This window comes from Bombus vosnesenskii, unplaced genomic scaffold (genome assembly GCF_011952255.1).
Source record: "Bombus vosnesenskii isolate JDL3184/JDL3185 unplaced genomic scaffold, Bvos_JDL3184-5_v1.1 scf7180000013263, whole genome shotgun sequence".
Classification (NCBI taxonomy): Eukaryota; Metazoa; Arthropoda; class Insecta; order Hymenoptera; family Apidae; genus Bombus; species Bombus vosnesenskii.
The window spans coordinates 4,823,377-4,842,665 of record NW_022882923.1 but is presented as its reverse complement, the minus strand read 5'-3'; the positions used below and the strand labels follow the sequence as shown (position 1 = coordinate 4,842,665).

At 39.6% G+C, this 19,289-nt stretch overlaps 1 pseudogene; it reads left to right on the top strand.

Annotated features, from left to right (window-relative positions):
* LOC117232965 overlaps positions 1–4,816 on the top strand; it is a 104,465-nt pseudogene extending 99,649 nt beyond the window's left edge.
* Positions 4,817–19,289: the final 14,473 nt, after the last annotated feature.

The following is a 19,289-nucleotide window of genomic DNA, read 5'->3' as shown; positions in this document are numbered from 1 at the left end:
CTCTGCGAAATTACTCAGAATATTAACTTGAATAACATGCGTGTATTTCAAAATGATCGACGTCAGTGAAGTATGCCGTATTCTATGTAGAATCATTTCTATCAAAATGGATGTTAACGTTAAATAGTCTTTCACGTAGCTTCGCATGAAATATTTTACTAATATCGTAGTCCAAAGGGACGATTGCTTAGATAATAGTCTTTCGAATATATCGCAAATTCTCGAATAAACTGGTAGGTATTTGAAGCGTAGAATCAAAGAGATGAATCTTAATTGAATCCTAGTTCAGTTTTGATTGAGAATTAAGCGTCTCGTATACGAGCAATGATTGCATTCTAATACGTTCTAGATTAAGTCAACTTAAATTCTGTTTGTGTCTCTCAGTACTGCTGTTTTTCATCAACATTGCCGTGATACTATCGATTGATCTATATTTTCTTCAAAGTAATTTAGTATCCTACTTTTTAATTGATTTATTTTGTAAAAAGATGTCTTCCTGATAGTTCAGAAGAAGAAGCAATTTCATTTTTCCTATCTGAATGAAGTAGACAATACGCATCATATGTCAACGGAACCGTAATTGCTGATCACGTGTGACTCAGCTGTCGGAGGTTCTGACATCCAAGTTTAACGCAGGTTCTGTCTAATTGCCGTTAAACTATCTCGAAACTATTGTGCGCATGCCGCGTGTTAGATATATTATGCGTGCATCCTATGTATATCATAACGCTATTAAACTAAGCAAATCAACGTTCAACACGCGTCACGTGCCTGTAATTCTTCAAAACCCATCGTCGATGTGCTAACAAGATTTGCATGCACATTCTGGATTCTGAATACCCAAGCGGAGTTCGACTCTCGCTCTTATCATTCTCCCAGGACACGGAATCGCAATAGGAATTCTTCAACGTGTTCCATTTCGGAACACGTTACATAAACATAACCACGGGTCCTCGAATAAATCACTCACCCGGAACATTGATGGTTTACGACGGCAGACTTGTTCACGATATTACGACTTGAAGCAAGAGAAACGCATTTGCAAGAGGAAAAGAAAGACGAAAATCGGTAAAAACGACATAGAAGATCACAGTTGGTAGTCGAAGGAAGTTCGTTGGATGCGGAAAGCAGCTTTGTCTGTCGGGTTTCTCGTCATAACATAGGTTTCTAACCTTTTCAGTTCACTTTGTTTAGCTTAACCATTTACCCGGAGCGATACAAATCACTCTGTAATAATAATAATTATAGATCATATATAACTGGATTCTCTCGCGCCTCGAAATTGGTCCAGTCGACAGGAATTGAAAGAGAAGCAACTAAGCTTCCGCAGACCCCATAATAATTGTGCAGTTCGCAATAATGTTTTTCTTCAATTCAGAAACCATTTCATTCGGTCGGATAAGGGACCTCTGGCTGGAAAAAGTTCAATAGATTTTCGTTGACAAAGGAAACTCGCCCGATGTTGGACCGTACTCCTAAAAGAAACTGGGTTTCCCAGGTTATAGAAAGGATCGGTTGCAACAGGATGATTTTCAACGGAATTGTAATCGGTCGAACGCGTCCAATATTGGAGAATACAGTAGCAACTATATCAAAGTTTTATTAACAGAGTATATTACGTGAGTTTATCTAGTGCGGGCGTGACTGCTGCAGACAACGTTCCATTCTGGCGCAATAAAGTGCGTCGATCAAGGGTAACGCGTTATTGACGGTTTTGCTTTGATTTTTGATCCGTAAAAACAACGAATTGGAAGTATAATAAAAATGTGGTGAAAGTTGCGTGAAAACTAATCCTTCGATAATTAATTTCAGGTATAATAATTCGTGAAAGTATTCAAACACTTGCAGGAACCCTTTATGAATGTATTATGTGTGTTATAGGAAACATTAAAAAATTTCAATTAATAAGGTGACTGATCGAATACTTTTGCGAGTCACTCTACATGCACTTGGACTAAGATGGGAAAAATATGATTCTATAGGACATAGAGACGTTCGATTTGGAGGATTTCAAGTACAACAGTGTTAACATGACTGCGTTTCGTTTGGTGGACCTGGAGGAACCGAAGGTTGCCGAAGTTCTGCGGCAGATGGAACGCTTCCAACCGATTGGCCACGCGATCCTCAACAAAACCGGAGTTATACAGGTTGGTTGAAAGTTCAAGTAACTCTGTGGTATGCTCGCCACCGGAAATCGCTATCTATCGTCCCAGAACTCGTCTGTTCGTTGCTTTCTTGTCTGTCGAAACGGAAAACGGTTTTCTGGTTTCTCACAATACAATCGCGCGAAGTTTAAGAAATAAGAGTCGATGCCTGAGCATTCTTTCGCAGAGATGCTGGCTTAAACCGCGTAACGCGAAAATATCGCGCATGACTGGACAAGAGACAGCGCCCACAGGCCAAAAGCAGTTTCAGACGGAGAAATAATTTTTGTAGAAAAGAAAGACTAGATATAGCGTAAGAAAAGTAGCGTGAAATCGGCTCTGGATCTTTATCAGTGTTCCATTTAATCTTGCGATTAGGAAAATTCGGAAACTTTTCTTTACGATCTACGTGAAATACGTAAGGAATAGATTATGTATCTATGTACTTGAGGATGCTTTTTCTTCTTATATATCGATCCAACCATCAATTATTAAAACATAATGCTACGGTAAAAATTTTCCCACGAAATTACTCTCATAAAAGAGAGCGTTCATTTTAAAACGCGCTTTATTTAAAATTCATACGATAATTGATTTCCAAGATATAAAATTCCAAAGCATAATAAATAAAAGCATAAATAAAAATTCTACGCGGAATTACGGGATAGCTTCTCAAAGATTTTGCAAGCTTCTCCGAAAATTCGAAGAATACAATAAAACATTAAAAACCTCTCTTTCTGTACAAACGTGATACGTATCAAGAAATAAAATATAATATTTCACACCTTCCGCACTAAAAATTTGTCCATAAATGTATCCTTGTAACATAGAGGGAAGTGTCCCTCTCAAAACGTACTTTGTTTAAAGTCGATACGACAACAAGTTGCCGAGATATAAACCTTCGAAGCAACCCTGTACGGCCAGATAAGATAGCGAATGGGGATGTTGCGCGAAATTCCAGGAAAGTGGCGTGACCTAGTTTCAGTTCTGGGAACAGCGTACGTATCGAGTATACAGTAGTAATGAAAAGACACGCTGTGTCATTGTCCTGCATTGACCATCGCGCACGTGGCACGATTGAGATAGGTCAGTGTTTTGGTGCGCGAGAGAGAGAGAGAGATACATCGAGCCATCAAAAATTATGGTGCGATTTGGACGACGATATCTCGGAAATGGATCGTCCGATTTGAATAAAACGAAAACGATTTTAAAGAGGGAGATTTACAGATTCTAATGGCATCAGTTTCGATGACGGATAGCCATTTTCGAACGAATTATAGAACAGAGAATAAACGGCACTGTCTGATGGTTTCTAATCGCTTCAGATTATTCTACTTCAGATTATTGATTAACCATGAATGAAACGCTATATCGCGGGTTAACACATCGTATAATGAGGAATATGCATGTATGCGAGTAAATTGAGATTTTATGCTGGATAAAGTCTAGAAAATTATTGAAATCGGCTCGTAAAATGCGCTCGGTAGAAAAACGAATGCGTTTGCATTGAAAGTTCCATACAATAACGCTCTTTCGATCACGAAATTAATATGGTAAATCTATTTAATTAGTTCAATATTTATGGAAATTGGTCCGTATGTGTGTTCCATCATGCTCCGTTGATTCGCTAGCGTTTCGCTGCAATTTGCGTCTTTATTGATGTTACTTGTTAATATATAATTTTCGTTCAATGAGTCAAATACTGTTTTCTTTCTACTCAGTGAAAATTAAAGTGTAACATAAAATCACGACTGTGTATACTGTACACAGGAAGTATTAAACTGGTAGAAATGACGAAGGAAAGAGCAGAAGGAACTATCGACAAGTCGATTTCTAGCTGTTTTGTCAGCATTTCAGTAATTAAGTGAAACTCGTGGCGAAAATTGCAATGAAATTAAGATCGCTCGATCGACTGCACTCGAAACACGGCCTAGTTTCCTCGTAAGGGCTTTAACAATCGCGGATGGATTTTTTGTTTGGAGTGTTCTTCGCATACAAAACAAACATTTCTCGATCAAAAAAGTGTGATCGTTACCTAATTTTAACAAACTTTCTAACTCCATTGAGAATAAAGTTCCTGTGCTGCGATAAACACTTACAATGAACAATTTGATTTCGAACGATAGATTTGAAGTGTGATTCAAAAAGATCTCTAAACTCTTTTCATCGTTCTGTCGAAATCTCGTGTACCACTTTTAGCGTTCATTATTCGATAAATCTACTTCACTGTAAATCGACAATGGAGTTTACACAGTAAAGTAAACCTCTTCTGTTAAGAGGAACTTTTACAGAGTTTTCAACTCATCTAACAAACTTTATCTAAAAACGATATACTGTAACTTAAGTCAAGGAAATCGAGATGCATGAATGCAAACAACTTTTCACAAGAGGGGAAACGTATGTTTCAGGCAGAACCAGCTTTAGTGTACGACAGCGTGCAGGTTTTCGCGCACGGTTTGGCAGCGTTGGATCGCAGCCACGACCTCAGGCCTGCCAATTTATCGTGCGAGAAAGAGGAGCCTTGGGACGACGGTCTGTCCCTTTACAACTACATTAACGCCGTACGTACGTTCTATAATTTTTCATTATCGAGTCAGCTCGCTTACCAGCGAGACCGCATTGCGCAACACGAGCAATTCGAGAAAGAAATACCAGCAATAATGGAACACGGAAAATGCGAATGAAAGAAATATAGTAGAGTAAAAAATAATACAACGTTATGAAATAGCTTTATGACAATGTCGTCTGAGGAAATTCTTAAAGAAGCTCTGGAAATAACTCGTTACAAATTCTTCTCGCGAACATAAAAAATTAAATTCCAATCAATTTTACAGAATGATCTCGTAAAGTTTGACCTATGCAAAGTACGTAAGAACCATTACGTACGTAAGAACCATTACGTACGTAAGAACAAGGAAAGTTATTCGCGGGAAATCGCGGGGCGTTTTCACGCGGTAATTGAAGGAAAACACCAAGCAGTGTTACATTCTTGTATTATTATTCGCTGAACTTTCATTTCAATATCATTGGCGATCATTCCCTTGAGATGTACCGTGCTTAATTCCATTCCGCTAACAAAATCAATTAACAGATTGAAACGCGCGTTTTGACGATCCCGCAGAGAAATTCAGCGATGGAATGTTTCTTGATTTTCCACCGACGCGACGCGACGGAACTGAAAACGGAAATTAAAAGCAGAAATGGAAGCTGTTACGAATGGACAGGCTGAAACTTTCTATCAATTTATTGGCGTTTCATTCACGTGCTTATTCAATGTTACCTTCGTTCACATCTCTGGTTTGAGAAGCAACCAGTTTTAAACGCAGATTTGGCTAATGAAATGCGTGTACATTGATATCTACGTACGATTATATAAATTTCTACGAAATTCCTCCACTTTCAATTATACAGGAGTTATTTCTATTATTTGCCATTTTTTAAAAGTAGCTGATATAAATTGTCAGTTATGGAATATTCTCAATACCGTAATATCATGGCCAAAGATATTTTGATTATTTTTATTCGGATAAGAAACACATGTTTAATTCTAAAATTAAATATAAATACGATTTTGCTAATACGAGATTAACTGAAAACGTATTAAATTTTAAAACTGCTTTTCTATAAGCAATAGAAAATGTGATTTACCATGTTGTTGTACTGTAATCTACAATTATTGGAGCCACAAACGATATATAATGTGCAGCATAATCTCTTATAAACTTCTCGAAGCTTTTTTTCATTAGCCATTGCATAGTATCCGAAAACGATTGGTACGTTTACAGTAGGAAGAATCCTGGAGCCGCAATAATTTTCTTCCGGCTCGATTCGTCGATCGGCCACGTTATTGCCGATCCGGCGTATATCACGACGGAAGTCGGTTGTCAAACGGAGGGTGAACACAGGGAATCGAGTATATATCGCGAAAATTTGAACTATAGGCTGGCGCCGTATATCACAAGGTGCTTTACGAGTGAATCTCCTTTAACGAGCAGTCCACTCAACCAACAGAGCATGTTATGTAACGACACCTCGTGATTTTGCTTATTTATAGTTTACGGAGCAATCTTTTGAAGCCGTTAAATTTACCACCTGTTCGTTTTTCATCGACATCGACATCGACCCCGTGAACATTACCTTGACGATAGTTCGACGCTAAATTTTCAACGTCGTTTCATTTCGAACGAAAGCGTAAATTAGTCGTTAACAAGCCTCGAGTTCGAAATCTGGTTTAACTAATAAGAAATTTATAGCACCGGTAAAGCGTTTAATTTCGTTTATGGATACTTCAAGACAGACTGTTGATCATGGTTCGTTTTGCCCTCAAAGAAAATAGGAAACATGTATGTCGAGTAAATGCGTAAACTGTTGATTTAACATATTACGACCAAAAATAATTACAAGCCTTTGAGCCTTGCTAGTTACCATGCTCATAGGAGATGTATGATGGCCTACGAACGTATTTGAGCGTTTATCATAGAAAATCATTATGTATATACTGTATACGTTATATAAATTTTGATATTCCGAAACACGCACTGAGTGTTAAAGATAATCCTACTGAATACCGAGGCTTATTAGTATAATGAATAATTAACTGTTTAAATAAATTTGTGACTCAATACCTTGCAACTTCTACATATGTACATTTACAGATTTGTTTTAAGGTATACTAATGTAAATGGACATGAAATGAATACTTTCGTGAGCTACTGTATGCAGCTGCGTCCCATTCTTGTCACAAGCTGTTAAATTTCACGTGGAACTAAGTATCCTAGACTACGCGTGAATTTTCCGAAGCGCTCTTTGCATTTTCCGAATCGGTTCTTGCATTTTATTAATACTCCAACATAAATATTCACACAATTCTCGAAGTCTTATCCCCACAAATATCTCAACTTATTATGAGCTACAATCCACTATATTTAAACTACATACGCATTAATTCACGTACGTATGTTCGCTATTAAAACTATTTTTTTTTATTTGGTAGACTTTTTACAATCAATTCTCATTGAGAATTATAAGTAAATTATAATTAAAGTTATGAAAATATATTAAAACTATAACTATATGTAAATGGATCCAGTGAAAGCGTAGGAAATTAAAATGCTCTGTAACATCAGATTTCGGGACTGTCGTGTATATAGAAATATTTTAAGAACTAGCCGAAAAGTGATTTTGTTTCACTACTCGGGCAGCAGCAGCCAAAACTGCCAGAGAATATAAATGTAGACTGGAAGCTACAGCGTCGCCATTCGAGTGGGATATTTTTCGGGTCCAGCAGTATACTAGAGAATACGAGAATGATTTACGATCCGTTTAGGACACAGGGACAAAAGCCAAGCCTCGGCCCAAGTTCCGTTAACAATTCCATTCTCCTTAATTGCATCGTGCTGTATAAACAAGAAACGAGTCCTGGGTCACGCCTGGTACGTCTGGTATGAACAGAAGAGGGGAGTGCAAAGAAGTTTGGAAACTCTCTTGAGCATTTTCCGGGCGAGAAAAATGACTCTCGAGCACCCAGGCACTTTCTACGGTGTCGCAAAAAGTACGTAACGCGATCAGGAAATAAATATCACCCTTTATTCGCACTCGAGTCAAGCGTCACGAAGAAACCGTGGACTGTATCCGTCTCTTGTTTACCGATCCCGACTGGATACGATGTTTACCGCTTCACAGTCCAGGAATACGCGAAACCCGAGGGAATTCAATCGATACGGGTGCCTCCACGAAATTTTTATTCGAGCAAGAATGAGAGGAATCGCGATTTCCTGAATAGCGAGATCCGGAGAAAACCTAAAAGCTTTCAGAAGTCGGTTCCGCTACGGATTGAAAGGAATATCGTTTCGTTGATCAAACGATGCGGAAATCGAGTTAATGAAAATTGTTTTTCACGCGATATGGTGCGCTCGCAGTAAGAGTGCAACGGATGCGTTAATCACAGAAAAATTGTTCGATAAAAATATATCCCTGCTTGTTTGCCAGCGGCATAACAATGAAAAACAAACGACTATGGGGAGCGTTAAATAAAATTCTGTCTGTTTCGATTAAATCTCTGCGTCGAACGTGATATTAGAGCGTTCACAACACGGCGGTGTAATATTTGATATACAGGTAGTACACTGCTTAATCCGGATCCGGCACAATAAAGTACTTGATGTACAGGTAACACTAGCTGTCGCGCTTCTAATATACAGGTGTTTGGCTACAGGTGTCAGGAAATTTAAGGGGTGATTCTTGAAGCCGAAATCAAGAATAAAAAAATTGCGTTTTGGCTTCGTTTTTTAGTTAATGACAATTAAAATCGGACAAAATATTCCTGCACGCGAGCAATCCTCCTTACACGAACGAAAAGAGGTCAGACTAAGCAGCGGGGCGTACAGTAATCCTCAAATCGAACGACACATGGGGTGGCAACTAACCTCGTACAAGTCGTAGAGAAAAAAGCCATGATATTCACAGACGTAAACGACCCCGCTCAACGTTTTGCAATAAGAATGTCACACTAAACGTTAATCCTGCTTGCTCATGGAAATCCATAAAAGCATATCGAAAACCGTTCTATGAAATTTCCGAGTAGAGGGAATTAATGTTTCTTTTAATCCCTTGCCTCCATAATTCACAAATAAAAAAACACATACCAATGTGCATATGCAATGGTCATAAAAGGCTCGCATAGATGAATGAATATTGATACGAACACCTAGTCAGGATTGCAGCCAATTATCCCATATTACTTGCCATATAATTAATAATTATACCAGTTATACAGTTAATTGCTTTACTGTATAGTGATATAATCAGTAATTATATATCAAATAATACTGATTGCCCGCATCTCACCGTGACGAAGTGCTGCGAGTGGAGACTCACCTTTTCCCTTTTCTATCTACGTAATAATCTGTGGCGGCACGGGCCACGGAACTTTCCAACGGCTCTGGATACAAAGCGCGACGCCGTCAAAGCGCAACACCGACGTGCCCAATGTACCATCGATATTTTCACGCTCTTTCCGCCGAATTCTCGAAAGAGCATACACGTGCCAGCCGCGGCGGCACATCTAATGAATGCACGCTAGTGGGGGATATCGATGGACAACGAAGGGAAGAATCCGTTCGATCCGGAACAAAAGGGCAGTCAATCTGTCTTACGCCGTGAAATAAATAACTCCTCAGTACCATTGCATAGCAACGCGTCGATTGAACTCTTGATGTCTATTGTTACTTGTTAATCGTTACCAGTTATTTGTTGATCGTATCTGTTAATTGTTATTTGTTGACTCTGACTGTTAATTCGTTCTTAATAAACTATTGTTCGTTAAAACATCTGAGTATTCCTTACGCACCTATCACGACACACCACCTCAAATCTAAACGTAAAAAAGGAAAAGTGAAAGGAAAGCGATATTGTATGGAGTATGAATTCTCTTCACTGGATGTCACAAAAAACCCTGAAACAAATTCAATTTGCGAAAGCTTAATAAAATTCTATAAAATACGTATAATTATTTCCTGTACTTAGTATAAGGCTCAAACATTATTTCGTAATATTAGCTTCTTTCTTTTCTTTGCTCGCTTCTTTTATTTCTCTCATTTTTAATATTTTTTTTCTTTATTTTTGAGCCTGAAACATATTAGATATTTAAGATGCTATGAAATGTTCAAATATGTAACTGAAATGTATTTTCTGTAAATTGATAAATCTGAAACAAACTCATTTACTGGATTTGGTATATAAGAGAAACAGGCATCTCTAAACAGAGAATATTTTACATATGAAAAATGAACTACTGATAATGGTTAATTAAAGATAAAATTACTATTGATTAAATGTTAGCAAATATAGAGAATTATTTGTATCTTTTTAATGGAAACTAGGGTTACGTTGAAAACAAGAATTTTAAGTAATTGAATTTAATCTAAATTAAAACTTGAAAATTTCATTTGGAATAACTAAGATGAAAGAAAATCCGATCATTATAAAATCACTTGCTTTGTCTTTCAACTTTTAACAGTATCTGTTATTTCCTACAACAACATAGTGATTTGCAAAATAATGAACCGATAAATATGTACATAAATCATTTTATGCAGAACTTTTGCTACAAACGAACAATAATGGCGAATGAACTTTTGTTTCATGCAAATGAAATTCGAATATTTATAAAATTCCACATTGCTGTTAAAAGGTTGAAAATATCGCGGTCGAAAAGATTCTAAAAGTTCTGGTTCTAAGAACGAACAATCACTACTATTAATTCCAATAGCAACGAATTATGTTTTAAAAAATATTTCAAGTCTTCATAGCAACATTAACACATTTCATTATAATACTTTGTTACGCATGAAATCGCATACAATTATATACATAAAAAAATTTACCAAATGTCCTGCTGGACAAATTGTAAAGCACAAAATAAAATAAAAAAAAAAATTTCTGTCATAAAGTTCTGTATCTCAGTGGTCATGATAACGTTAACGTTAACAAAGGAATAGGGATGTTTCATTAATTTACTACTAATATTTATGAAACACAAAATTTCCAAAATCAAACGCGAAGAATGGTTCGTTATATCTGCAATAGCAATTAACCTAGCACGAAAAAATGAAAAAAAAAGAAAAAATAAAGTCTGAAAATCCCCGAAATTTGATACACAACGCTAATAAATATAAATCTACGCTAATAAATATAAATAAGCAACACTAACAGCAAGAGATCGCAGTGCAACCATTTAGGAGATTGCCGATGAACGATCACACTTGAACAGCTCTTGCTTACTGTATTGTGTCATCCAGGAACAATGTGCGATAAATGCAGTCCGAGGGTTTGGGCATTTTGTCAACGCAACTCTACTTAACAAAATGCGATCATTCATTATCGCAACGCTAATTATTACAGTGCATTCAATGAAGATTACTATTTACTATATGAAAAAGCTACTTTAACAATTCTTGTATTGTAACTTGCAATACCATAAAATTAATTAAAAACTAACATTTCTATAATCTAATTTTAAACAATAGAAAACAGGATAAATTCTGATACGTATAGTTCAATAAGAAATTCTAAAAATTCATAATAAAAATTGCAAAATACAATCGCGCTATCGTAATTCGCAACTCTAAAGTAAACGCGATTATCATTTTATGGCAACTCTAATTCAAACAGTAATAATTCTCTCGCCATACTAATGAAAAACCGCGATGTTATGTCGCAGCTCTAATTCAACCCCTAATTAATCCGTCGCCACACTAATAAGAAAAATCACGATCTGCCCAATGTAACGATGAACCGATATGTACATCGGTCAAAAAGGCAAAAAACTGCTACTACTACTACTACTGCAAATACAAAAGCGAGCATAGTGACAAAGTAGTAACAAGAATGACTACCCATGCTCCGGATGACCCAGAGGATCATTAGTAGTTGCCCCCTTAAATGGCAGTTTACCGGGCCTCTTCGACTTAGCCCCTTCTTTCTTCGGGCGCAATGCTCGTCGAAACTTAAATCTAAGCTCGAGACTTCTAAATCGCAAACAAAAAAAAAAACTTATAAAGGTAAAATAAAAATATAAACCGCGGAAGCTAATTGAAGTGCACATGGACTGACCGATGATCACAGCAGTGATCGTTGCCCACTCGCATGTACGTGCTCGAGCAATATAAGTTCGTTTCGAGCCTATTCGCGACAACGACCGCGAAATTCGAAAAATCGAAAGGACAAAACCAGAGACGAGAGCGTGCTCTACTCTTGCCAGTTTCACCGTTGTTTTTTCAAATTAAATTCCCAGAAACAGGTTGGTCACACGAAAACGCGCCTACCAGACCAGAGACTGTGTCAACCTGCCCGGGTCTACCTACTTATAATTAACAGACACCACAAAGTATGCTATCCTACTTAGGCACACCAACACATTCACTCCACGGTTCTCACGTAAATGTCCGACAAATGAACTACATTTCCCTTAAAAAGTAGGGAGAAGCCAAAGAGAAACAGCAATCAAACACAGAATAAATTCAAAATTGCGACCCTTTCTTTCGTTTGCCAAATCAATGGAGCCACGCTCCCGTACATGAAACAATAAATTAGAATAAAAACGGGAAAAATGATAGGAAGGAGAATAATCTTTTTATATCGTTCCTAGTCAGATAAGTATCATTGTACAGAATGGGCTCACGATGGACTTGACATAATCAAGACATATCCCACGGTGTCCAACGATGTCTAACGGTGTCCACCGATGTCCAACGGTGTCCAACGATGTCAAACGGTGTCCAACGATGTCAAACGATGTCCCACGGTGTCCAACGATGCCCCACGGTGTCCAACGATGCCCCACGGTGTCCAACGATGCCCCACGGTGTCCAACGATGTCCCACGGTGCAGTCCAGTCTAGATCATCCAAAATTCTCTTAGAGGATTTTGGTGATCCAAACTGGACTGTTGCGTAGTTCTTGGCTTGGTATCGTTTTCTAAAGATTAATCAACTGATTAATTTTTGGAAAAGGATGCCAATTACCAGGTCTCACCACGAGGAGGTGACTACGCACGAGACCCGCCCATGGGTTATGTAACACTACACATCGATCTCGACATTCAACCTGTTGGCAGAATGTCGAGTTTTGACTCTACTTAACCATGGGCCTGCGTATGGAAATAGTTGTTTCGTAGCCTAATTGCGAAACACATATCTCCAACGCAGCGCTTACATGAATCTTTACAAACGGAGAACAAAGCCTACGTAACGCAATATCCATCTCCCACACAACGATTACATCGATCAGTACAAATATCGTACAATAATTCGCATCCCTACTGGCATCATTCGGTATCAAACACACATTTATCTAACTTGGAATGAAAGGAAGAAAATGTAGCTATTGACACTGTATATACCATTTCGTGTCTCGCAGAAGGGACATACGAGTCGCTGTACTAAACTAGTTATCGTTCTATTTTTGCGACACTGTAAGATATTGAAGATACTGAAAAGTTATAAACTCTAACGTGATCTCAATCAGTATCCCTTAAAAATGGGTAAACAAGAAAATGCCCGATGAATCAGATGATAAAGGAAAAAAACGCGGCGCGCCCGAAACGAACGAGATCGCGATCTCTCGAAAGAACTAACAAACCTACACGACATACCCCCGTACACAAGATAACCCCGAGGTTCAGCGGAAAGCCCAAGAATTGACCGTAACTCGATTCCTGTTTCGCCGTTCGAAACTTACACGAGTCGCGGTCGATGGCGCCGACCGATGATGCTAGTGATCCACGGGTAATTCAGCCGTGGATCAAGCACATAGGCCAGCAACTTAACACACTCCAACTGAACATGTGGAACCCGGGGATGGACCGCTGAACAGGATTACGAAGGCAAGAGGCCTCAACTGAACAGTGGGGTCCACTCACGGGGAGGGACCGCTGAACAGGATTACGAAGGCATTGACCTCAATTGAACAGTGGGGTCCACTCCCGCGGGCCCGAACAGAATTACGGAGGACGTGAAATTGCAGGTCCCTGACCGAGTACCAAAGTACCAATCGGACAGGACTGCAGATCCACGACTGAATCCCCAACAGATTCGCCAGCATCACCGGCGCGACGACAACTCCCGCGATACGATGCGAACGTCGAGCAGTCGTCGAGCAGTCACCAGGACAGAGGTGTCCTTGGGGCGACTTACGAATCCAAAGAGTTGTCCAGTGGACGTTCACCCGCACGTACGCGGAATACGCGCGAGCGAGTACGTCACGCTACGGTTTGAAAGAACTGAGTGATCGCGAACCGATAAATCGCGAGTACAATAAGTACTGTGTGGTAAGCGAGTGAAGGGAGACGAGATTTTTCTTTTTTTCGTTCTAAGGTGGATAAATGTCGTTGTACAGAATGAGCTCACAATGCACTTGACATAGGTATCTACCTTACGATTAATTAAGACTAAAACGTACGCATCCCACGGTGTCCCACGATGTCCCACGGTGTCCCACGACGTCCCACGGTGTCCAACGATGTCCCACGGCGTCCCACGATGTCCAACGGTGTCCAACGGTGTCCAACGGTGTCCAACGGTGTCCAACGGCGTCCAACGTTGTCCAACGGTGTCCAACGTTGTCCAACGGTGTCCAACGTTGTCCAACGACGTCCAACGACGTCCAACGATGTCCAACGATGTCCAACGGTGTCCAACGATGTCCAACGACGTCCAACGGTGTCCAACGCTGTCCAACGATGTCCAACGGTGTCCAACGTTGTCCAACGATGTCCCACGTTGCAGTCCAGTCTAGATCATCCAAAATTCTGTTGGAGGCTTTTGGAGACCCAAACTGGACCGACGGTATCCCACGGTGTCCCACGGTGCAGTCCAGTCTAGATCATCCAAAATTCTTTTCGCGGCATTTGGTGACCCACACTGGACCGACGATGTCCCACGTTGCAGTCCAGTATAGATCATCCAAAATTCTTTTCGCGGCATTTGGTGACCCACACTGGACCGACGATGTCCCACGGTGTCCAACGATGTCCCACGGTGCAGTCCAGTCTAGATCATCCAAAATTCTGTTGGAGGCTTTTGGAGACCCAAACTGGACCGACGGTATCCCACGGTGTCCCACGTTGCAGTCCAGTCTAGATCATCCAAAATTCTGTTGGAGGCTTTTGGAGACCCAAACTGGACCGACGATATCCCGCGGTGTCCCACGTTGCAGTCCAGTCTAGATCATCCAAAATTCTGTTGGAGGCTTTTGGAGACCCAAACTGGACCGACGGTATCCCACGGTGTCCCACGTTGCAGTCCAGTCTAGATCATCCAAAATTCTGTTGGAGGCTTTTGGAGACCCCAACTGGACCGACGGTATCCCACGGTGTCCCACGTTGCAGTCCAGTCTAGATCATCCAAAATTCTGTTGGAGGCTTTTGGAGACCCAAACTGGACCGACGGTATCCCACGGTGTCCCACGTTGCTGTCCAGTCTAGATCATCCAAAATTCTGTTGGAGGCTTTTGGAGACCCAAACTGGACCGACGGTATCCCACGGTGTCCCACGTTGCAGTCCAGTCTAGATCATCCAAAATTCTGTTGGAGGCTTTTGGAGACCCAAACTGGACCGACGGTATCCCCCGGTGTCCCACGTTGCAGTCCAGTCTAGATCATCCAAAATTCTGTTGGAGGCTTTTGGAGACCCAAACTGGACCGACGGTATCCCACGGTGTCCCACGTTGCAGTCCAGTCTAGATCATCCAAAATTCTGTTGGAGGCTTTTGGAGACCCAAACTGGACCGACGGTATCCCACGGTGTCCCACGTTGCAGTCCAGTGTAGATCATCCAAAATTCTTTTCGCGGCATTTGGTGACCCACACTGGACCGACGATGTCCCACGTTGCAGTCCAGTGTAGATCATCCAAAATTCTTTTCGCGGCATTTGGTGACCTACACTGGACCGACGATGTCCCACGTTGCAGTCCAGTGTAGATCATCCAAAATTCTTTTCGCGGCATTTGGTGACCCACACTGGACCGACGATGTCCCACGTTGCAGTCCAGTGTTGATCATCCAAAATTCTTTTCGCGGCATTTGGTGACCCACACTGGACCGACGATGTCCCACGGTGCAGTCCAGTCTAGATCATCCAAAATTCTTTTGGCGGCATTTGGAGACCCAAACTGGACCGACGGTATCCCACGGTGTCCCACGGTGCAGTCCAGTCAAGATCATCCAAAATTCTTTTGGCGGCATTTGGAGACCCAAACTGGACCGACGGTATCCCACGGTGTCCCACGGTGCAGTCCAGTCTAGATCATCCAAAATTCTGTTGGAGGCTTTTGGAGACCCAAACTGGACCGGCGGTATCCCACGGTGTCCCACGTTGCAGTCCAGTCTAGATCATCCAAAATTCTGTTGGAGGCTTTTGGAGACCCAAACTGGACCGACGGTATCCCACGGTGTCCCACGTTGCAGTCCAGTCTAGATCATCCAAAATTCTGTTGGAGGCTTTTGGAGACCCAAACTGGACCGACGGTATCCCACGGTGTCCGACGGTGTCCATCGGCGTCCAACGGCGTCCCACGTTGCAGTCCAGTTTAGATTATCCAAAATTCTCTTCGTGGCTTTTCGTAATCCAAACTGGACTGTATTAGCGTGGTTCTTAGCTTGGTATTGAATTATTGTGCAATGCTTGTATTTATGGATGTTGTGGTTTTCCAAAAGTTAATCAACTGATTAATCTGCGAAAACGATTACATCTATCAGCACAAACATTGTACAATAATTCGGTACCGTATTGGCAACATTCTGTATCAAAGATACATTTGTCTAACTTGGAACGAAAGAATGGAAATGAAACTATTGACACTGCATATACAATTTAGAGTCTTGCAGAAGAGACATACGACTCATTGTACTAAACTTATGAAAATATCGAAAAGTTATATACTCCAACGTTACCGCAATATGCTTCTTTTAAAAATGGGGAAACGGGAAGAAGCCTGAACAATCAGACAATGGAAGAAAAATCATTTGGGTATCTAGCATACATATTTAATATGCTATGAAATGTTCATATATGTAATTGAAATCTACTTTCTGCTAATTGATAAATTTGAAGCAAACTCGTTTACTTAGTGTGGTATATGGAAGAAACAGGTATTTTTAAAACGAGAACATTTTATACATGAAAAATAAACTACTAATAATGGTTAATTATAGATCAAATTACTATTGATTAAATTTTAGCAAATATAGAGGATCATTTGTATCTTTTTAATCGAAACTAGGGTTACGTTGAAAACAAGAATTTTAAGTAATTGAATTTAATCTGAATTAAAAATTCACTATGAAATTCGAATATTTATAAAATTCTACATTAATGTTAAAAGATTGAAAATATCGCGGTCGAAGAAATGTTAAAAGTTATGGTTCTAAGAACGAACAATCACCAGCGGAAATTCCAATTGCAATGAATTAAATTTTAAAAAATGTTTGAAGCCTTCATAGCAACTTTAAGATATTTCATTATAATACTTTGTTGCGCATGAAATCGCTCACAGTTTCAAATATGTAAATCTATATATAATATACATTCGTAATAAATTTCTGTATTTTAGCAGTTATGGTAACGTTAACGCTGACAAAGAAATATGTCTTATAGCAGTATTTTCAGTAATAAACGTGGTAATAAGGGGCGCTGAAAAGGAAACAAAGCAGTAGCCAGAAGGGCTACTAAAATTCAATCGTATTCCACTCTATATAAACCCGATCAACACGCTGAGAGTGGAACTGAATATTCTTATTTCGCAACACTAATTTACTACTAATATTTATGAAGCAGAAAATTGTCAAAATCAAACCGCGATGAGTGCTTCGTTATATCTGCAATATCAATAATCTACCATTAAAAAAAAAAATTAAGCCTGAAAATTCCCGATATTTGATACGCAACACTAATAAGTATAAATCTACGCACTCGTATTTTAGCAATGCGCAACACTAATAGCGAGAGATCGAAGTGCAACCATTTAAGAGGTTGCTGATGAACGATCACACTTGCACAGCTCTTGCAGCTGAACGTGTGATCCAGGAACAGTGTCCGACAATTGCAGTCGGGGGGTTAGGGCAGTTTGTGAATGCAACACTACTTAACAAAACGCGATCATTTATTATCGCAACGCTAAAAGGAAAAATAAGCAGAACTCGCGATGGAACAATATCGCAACGCTAACTCTTGTAGTGAATTTAATAAAAATTACTATTTACTATATGAAAAAGCTACTTCAAATATTCTGGTATTGCTACTTGCAATACTAATAAATTAATCGAAAACTAACATTTTTATAATGTAATTTCAAACAATAGAAAACAAGATAAATTCTGATACGTATAGTTCTATAAGAAATTATAAAAATTCATAATAAAAATTGCAAAGGACAATCGCGATATCGTAATTCGCAACTCTAAAGCAAACGCGATTATCATTTTATCGCGACTCTAATTCAAACCGTAACCATTCTCTCGCGACACTAATAGAAAGCCGCGATGTTATTTCGCAACTCTAACTCAACCCGTAATTAATCTGTCGCGACACTAATAAGAAAAATCGCGAGTGGAGGGCCGATATATCGCAGTGCAACCATTTAGGAGGTTGCCGACGAACGATCACACTTGTACAGTTCTTGTAGCTGTACGTGCGATCCAGGAACAGTGTCCGACAAATGCAGTCGGAGGGTTTGGGCATTTTGTAAACGCAACTCTACTTAACAAAACGCGATCATTCATTATCGCAACGCTAATTTTTACAGTGAATTGAATGAAAATTACTATTTACTATATGAAAAAGCTACTTCAAATATTCTGGTATTGCTACTTGCAATACTAACAAATTAATTGAAAACTAACATTTTTATAATGTAATTTCAAACAATAGAAAACAAGATAAATTCTGATACGTATAGTTCTATAAGAAATTATAAAAATTCATAATAAAAATTGCAAAAGACAATCGCGATATCGTAATTCGCAACTCTAAAGCAAACGCGATTATCATTTTATCGCAACTCTAATTCAAACCGTAATCATTTTCTCGCCACACTAATTAAAAGCCGCGATGTTATTTGGCAACTCTAATACAACCCATAATTAATTTGTCGCAACACTAATAAGAAAAATCGCGATTTGCCCAATGGGACGATGGACCGATATATACATCGGTCAAAAAAGCAAACTACTACTACTACTACTGCTACTACTACTACTACAAGTACTAAAATCGAGCATAGTGACAAAGTAGTAACAATAATGACTTCCCATGCTCTGGATGACCCAGAGGATGGGGAGCCATTAGTAGTTGCCCTCTTGAGTGGCAGTTTGCCGGGCCTCTTCGGCTTATAGCCCCTTCTTTCTTCGGGCGCAATGCCCGCTGAAACTTAAATCTAAGCTCGAGACTTCTAAATCGCAAACAAAAAAAAAAACTTACCAAGGTAAAATAAAAATATAAACCGCGGAAGCTGATTGAAGTGCACATGGACTGACCAACGATCACAGCAGTGATCGTTGCCCACTCGCATGTGCGTGCTCGAGCAATATACGTTCGTTTCGAGCCCACTCGCGACCGCGACCGCGAAATTCGAAAAATCGAAAGGCAAAAC